Source organism: Octopus bimaculoides, chromosome 10, assembly GCF_001194135.2.
Source record: "Octopus bimaculoides isolate UCB-OBI-ISO-001 chromosome 10, ASM119413v2, whole genome shotgun sequence".
Taxonomy (NCBI): Eukaryota; Metazoa; Mollusca; class Cephalopoda; order Octopoda; family Octopodidae; genus Octopus; species Octopus bimaculoides.
In genome coordinates, this window is record NC_068990.1 from 78,327,550 (window position 1) to 78,333,108 (window position 5,559).

Sequence of the window (5,559 nt, forward strand, 5' to 3'; positions counted from 1 at the left end):
AAAAAAAAAAAAAAAAAAAAAAAAAACACACAAAAAAGGATTCCGCTTCCATCTGTGTGGTGGTAACAATTGATCTGTTATTGAGTTGCTCATTCCTCAAAATAATTCTCAATGATATTTCTATTTTTAATTTCTCAACATGACAAGATGAAATCGTAGTTGTGGCCGATGCTAGTGCAGTCTGACTGGTACCCATGCTGGTGGCACATAAAAAGCACCATTCGAGCATTGGGTCTCACAGAGGCAGTGACAGATGACCAAGACTTTTGGCGATATACAATGCTTGAGAAGACCTCTCAAACCAAGTGAGATTGTCGTTGTGGCTGATGCCGGCGTCACATAAATGGCATGTAAAAAGCACACACTACACTCTTGAAGCGGTTGGTGTTAGGAAGGGCATCCATCCATAGAAACTATGCCAAATCAGATTCGAACCTGGTGCAGCTCCCTGGCTTAGCTGTTTTCAGTCAAACCGTCCAATCCATGCCAATGTGGAAAATGGACGTTAAATGATGATGGTGATGATGATGATAAAGAAAAGTGGGAGAGACAAACAAACCATCAACAAAATGTATTCAAAGCAATTAACGAGAACAGTTAATTGGTTTAGTAATAAACTTTAACAGAAATATTCAGCAAACACTGGCAGTTGAACTTGTAAAAAAGATTATTATTAATTAATTAATTATTATTATAGTTGTTGTTGCACTAGAAGCCATAGTATGAAAGTTAGTTCTCAGTGAACTGGCTCTAGTTTCTAGGATTTCTACTTTTCATCCCCAATTAGATTGGTTTCATAAAATATAATTATTTTAATTATTGGGAAATGTAGTGGCTAAGTGTCAGTGGTGTTTATTGAGCTACAATCCCAGCTGCAGGGTTTCAGGTTATAGGCCACTGCACATATGGTATTATATTACAAAACAATTTGTTAATAAAAGTATTTTTTGTCAAATCAAGAAGGATCAACTAAAAAAAACAAAATATTTACATTATTGCTGTAAAAGGAACAATGGTGTAGTGGCAATTTCCTTGAAAAACCACGTCAGCAACTCAGCTTCGATGGACATTTTGGAATAGATTTGACATTTAGCCATTTCAGTCAGTCACAATTTTCAGTTTTGCTGCTACCATATTGTGAATTCTGAGCACTGCCATATAACAGCAGCAAGATTTTGATAATCCAAGTCTGCAATCTGATTGCAAATCTCAACTAGGATTATTCCCACTTCAATATGAATTGTGTGTTTAAGAGAATAACAAAGGTTTATTTCCTCTTTCTCCTTTGTGAAGCTATGGAAAAATAAAAAATGATTTTTCATGTCCTCATTGTCGTTATTTTTATCATTACTACTATCATTTAATCTTGCTTACTCATTAGCTAATTGAGATTAAAAAGAAAGAACAATTCTAAGAAAATCAAACAAAAGATATGCTAACAGATCAACATGTTTCTTTTCCTCTCCTATTTTCCAGAAAATCTGAAATTAGTAAAGCATGAATTAAACCTGAAATGAAATAACGAAAAACATGTAGCTATCTAAATAAAGAAAAGAAAAGAATAGAAGGAACATGTTCTTCCTGCCAGCCCAAATAATATTACTGGTTAGCTTTCAACAGCTAACAACTAAAAACCAAATCCTTGTAAGTAAGAATAATTTCCAATGTTGTTATCATGAAACCCAACTCTAATCACATTTTACAAGTATTGTTGATTGCAGACAGAGGCCGGACAAATTGGTTGAAATAATGTTGCATTAATAAAGAGCAAAGTGATTAATGAAGACAGTGTAGTGCACCTAAATTTCAACTGCACACAATAAAATGCAGCAATGTGTGCCAAGAAGTTGCAGACAGAACTGAAACATTTTGAGGTTCTTTTTTTTTGAAGCTTACTTAACTGTATAAAGTTGCTGAGGCTTAAGAAGTACCTAGTGAAGGCAAGAGATTAGAAAGCAGCTGTCTTAACCATTTTAACTATTAATAACATATCAGTCAAATATTTCATTAATCAGATAACCAATTGGTCAACGTTTCCAGATGATAATTTCACAGAAATAGACCGTCTGTGAAGGGTAAGTTAGTATATAATCATTTCTATAATTACTCCAGACCTTCCACTCCATGTCATGGGGACTTATTTTATTGATTCTAGAGAAATTTGAACACTAAGATGTGTAACTGGATAATAGAATCGTCTGATTTGGCCATCTACACAGAATAATCACAAGTTTATTTATAACAATGAGATTTTGCTTAGAAAGAAATGGAATTTATCGATACATACAAGAACGTGTATTTGAAAGTTATATTGATTCTAGTCTAAAATGCATCAACAACCTTGGCAAAATGGACTCATCCATGAACACATACAAAGTACACATGCATAAAACATATGTGCATGGTGGCACACACACACACACACACACATCCTTTTATGTCATGGTTGAATAACATTGAATAAATAACATGAGCTGCATATAGCAACCAAGGCTGACAGTAACATTCCAAACTCTTCATTTAATGTTATTAACAACACAAATGAACTTACTTTAACAAAGTTTACATACTTTATAGACAAAAATCTTGATTTCTTTATTAAGAGTATACAGTAACACTCATCATCATCTCAATAGATACTCAAAGTATGTCTTTGATATATCCCCTGTTAATTTTGAAAGCTTTTGTAATCAGTAAGCATATCCAACTAATTCTTACCCAGTGACCTATATACCCTGGATACCTGTGGACATACTTGCATAGCTGACATAACTTTGTAGCAAATATGGGCTTTTTTATCACAAAATCCAGAGAACACATTATCACACATTCACTGAGACACATACAGATAGCATTAAACACAGACTACAAATATTATAGATAATACCTGTTGCATGCATGAGCATGTCTAAATAAATATACCTACAAAACTACACGGAGGATAAGATTACATACCAGTACAGTTTGTTATGTGATAACCAAATGACATAAGGTCAGTAGTTATGCTAGTAGAACAGAAAAGATAGGCCATCTCTTTCTCAGTTATTTTATATTTAATGATAAAGTGTCCTCATTAATCCAGCCATCAACTTGTGGCAGTCTAAATGAAGACAGAGATTTCTCTACCATGAATCTACAGTGATTCTTTATTCTACCCTCGCTTTATTTTCCGTTCAGATATTATCACAATATATGGTATCCTCAAAATAGAAATGCCCAAGGAATCAGAGATTAAATCTATTAAACTTTAATATACTAAAATCTCAACCATTCTCTCAACTTCAGGACAATATCAATATTATTTCTTTTACAATAATAAATTTAACATGATGGTTGTGATTAATATGATTTAGCATGCATGCATGCCACCACCGCCACCTACTACTACTACTACTACTACATGGTGATGATGTAGCATCTGTATTCCATGCTGATATGGGTTGGATGGTTTGACTGGATCCAGCAGGCTGAAGTACTGTGTCAAGCTCCGGCATCTGTTTTGGCAAAACTTTTATGGGTGGATGCACTTCCTAACCCTATCCATTTTTTCATATCGCTGGCACTAGTGAGGTCACCAGGTACCTTGTAAAACAAGTTGAGGGAGGTTGCTAATGCCAGATGTTGGAAGGGCTATGAAGAGGTGTTTTGCTGTAAAGGAGATACATAGCTAACCCAGTTAGAAAGGGAGAGAGGATAGCAGACATAACCACAAGATGCAAGAGGGTGAATGGGAGGGGAATTGAGATAGAAGTGTAGGTAGGTTTGGAGGAGTGTAAGGTGAGTAACAAATGGAAGGAATATGGGGATATAGGTGATGCAGTGAATGGTCAATGGTGAAAATCAGTTTTTTTGGGGGGGAGTGAGGAAAGTGGAGGAAATAGGAGTAGGGGAGGAGGAGGCACTGTACTTTGTACTTTTAGAGCCATGAGAAATAAGATACCTTACTTGAAAATCAGATAGGACTTAGTATCAAACTGCAAACCAATGTCGAACCCATGCTTGTAATGGTTAGATGGAATTTGTTGAGACAAATTTTCTGTGGCTAGATACGGTTCCTGTCACTAATCCTCATTTGTTTCCAGATAATATTTTCAAGACACTCATTTACAACAATCACGTCATGTTAAAACACACATGTACATATATGACAGGTTTCGTTCAGTTTCTGTCAACCAAATCCATTCACAAAGCATTGGTCAGTCTGCGGCTAGAGTAGACCACACATTTGTCCAAGTGTGTCTTCTACTTATACAGTGACACTGAACCTGTCATCGCATGGTTGGGAAATGAATCTCTTAGCCACACAGCCATGCCTGCATCTATAATATACCAATAAGTATTCACTCTATTGACCTTTCAAAAGAAGCCATAGAAAGTATTGTAAGAAGATCTGAATTCAGGGCTGTTTGCCATTTTTTCAATCAACAGAGAAATAGTTAAATTTGCTATATTTGTATGTCTACTACATAGACTTATATATATATCTAGACACAAGGCACCAATAATAGGAGAGGGATTAGTTGATTAAATTGACCCTGTAATTGTCTGTTACTTTATTTTATTCATTCCTTAAGGATGAAGGGCATAGTTGACCATGGCAACATATAATTCAGAATGTAAAGACCAGTTACTATACTAACACTATGGTGACTTTACCAATTCACTGTCATAAGAGGAAAAAAGTCATTATTATAACGATGGAGACAGAGAAAACAAAATGTACAAACGAAGCAGCAATAACAAATTAATGTTTCAATGTGAATTGAATTTTCCCTTTGTTTGGTTTCTAGCTTCAGTTACTCAGCTTGATCGGAATGCAACCCTAAGATCTGGTTCTTACATTAGCAATCAGGTAATACAAACACTTGTATATGGAGTCACTTGACTGCCTAATGTAATAACCAAACATATTTTAACTGCATACATTAAGAAAAACTATATTGCTGCAGAGTGAGAATAATACAGTTTGAAATACAACAAAGTTGTTTCAATTCTGTGATAGCTTTCCTTTTAAAAAAATGACCAATGCTTTTACATATATTTCACTTCACTTGAATGTAAAAACAAAAATAAATAATAAACACGAGAAGCAAAAGAAATTCTCTCAAAACAAGTCTAGTATTTATTTCTCACTAGAATAAATGTAATGTGTACAGGAAAAATGCCACACCTGTACTTTATATCCGTATCACATCCTCACTTTGTTGTCTTTTTGTTATTGTTTTTTTGAACCTATGTATATATATATATATATATATTGTAAAAACCCATGTAATTTGCATACCTGTGTAATTTACGCAGGTGATTTTCAAGAAAAAACTGTTAAAAAAAGCTCCTACTTGTGTAAAATTTGCACCCAAAAGTTTTCAGAATTGCCGATATGGCCAGGGGGAAAAGGTTTTCAATTTAGTTGTATTTAGCATAATTTCACTTACTTATGATTAGATTTTATTAAATTTTCATTAAATAAAAATAATTTCTGTTTAACAGGTATCTCATTAAAAGCTATTAAATTACAAAGTGTTTGTGTTGTTTATAATAAACTTTATTTTACATTTC

The 5,559-nt window shown here is 34.1% G+C and overlaps 1 protein-coding gene across 9 annotated transcripts in view; it reads right to left on the bottom strand.

Annotated features, from left to right (window-relative positions):
• Positions 1-5,559, bottom strand: part of LOC106869538 (tyrosine-protein phosphatase non-receptor type 4) — a 385,426-nt gene that overhangs the window by 58,615 nt on the left and 321,252 nt on the right. The gene's annotated exons all lie outside the window — the stretch shown is intronic.